The 1128-nt window shown below is 40.5% G+C and overlaps 1 long non-coding RNA gene across 1 annotated transcript in view; it reads right to left on the bottom strand.

Moving 5' to 3' along the window:
- The window catches only part of LOC128249382 (uncharacterized), a 12296-nt gene continuing 11168 nt past the window's right edge, over positions 1–1128 (bottom strand). Inside the window, exon 3 of the long non-coding RNA XR_008265488.1 lies at positions 1–77. This is a non-coding gene — a long non-coding RNA (uncharacterized LOC128249382). The remainder of the gene's footprint in view (positions 78–1128) is intronic.

Raw genomic sequence — 1128 nt, 5'->3', positions numbered from 1 at the left:
CGTTGGCGTCGTTGGCGTCGTTGGCGTCGTTGGCGTCGTTCGTGTTGTTGGTGTTGTCGATGCTGCTGATACTGTTGCTGGAAAAGGAAAAAGAAGGGAAGTTATTTCTCACTATGCTATAAAAGAGATCTATGTTGGCATGACATCTTTTACAGTATAGGGTGATGAATTAAGATCACTACTGTTCCTTGATTACATACCTTTAACTATACACAATGAATACACCTATAATATATTTGCAAACAACTTTAGAATACAATGTTTAATGTTCATTTTATACCCAGTCTCTTTTCACATCGAAACTAACAACGTAATTTTTAAACATTTGATTGTAACTTTGTATACAAATTTAATATCACATAAGTTTGAAGTGTGTGTGTATGTGTGTGTGTGTGTGTGTGTGTGTGTGTGTGTGTGTGTGTGTGTGTGCGCGCGCGCGCGCGCGCATATCAGGAGGATGTGTTAATTTTTTAATTTATAACTTTACATGTTTCCGTGACAGTTACACCATGATTACCTCAGGTTCATATTAGGCCATCTTTCTGTTGATGTCAGTTCAGGGAATAATTAAGCTTTTGTAATAGAAACTTTATCTTTGAAAGAGAGGTATAACAGTAAAATTTCAGATATACAATCTGGTCTCAGTTTAAAGAGGTCAGGTACAAATGATGGTATAAAAATTAAATACATTAAATATTCTGTTCGATAAGCATACCATAGTCAGTTAAGTAGAATCAAATGACTTATGTATGTTGGCACTCCGTCGCTTACGACGTCGAGGGTTCCAGTTGATCAGATCAACGGAACAGCCTGCTCGTGAAATTAACGTGCAAGTGGCTGAGCATTCCACAGACACGTGTACCCTTAACGTAGTTCTCGAGGATATTCAGCGTGACAAGGCTGACCCTTTGAATTACAGGCACAACAGAAACAGGAAGTAAGAGTGAGAGAAAGTTGTGGTGAAAGAGTGCAGCAGGATTCGCCACCATCCCCTCACGGAGCCTTGTGGAACTTTAGGTGTTTTCGCTCAATAAACACTCATAATGCCCGGTCTGGGAATCGAAACCGCGATCCTATGACCGCGAGTCCGCTGCCTTAACCACTGGGCCATTGCGCCTCCACAAATCA

Source organism: Octopus bimaculoides, chromosome 14, assembly GCF_001194135.2.
Source record: "Octopus bimaculoides isolate UCB-OBI-ISO-001 chromosome 14, ASM119413v2, whole genome shotgun sequence".
In the NCBI taxonomy this organism is placed as follows: domain Eukaryota; kingdom Metazoa; phylum Mollusca; class Cephalopoda; order Octopoda; family Octopodidae; genus Octopus; species Octopus bimaculoides.
Note: the sequence above shows the minus strand (reverse complement) of the source record. Positions and strands in the feature narration are given on the sequence as shown.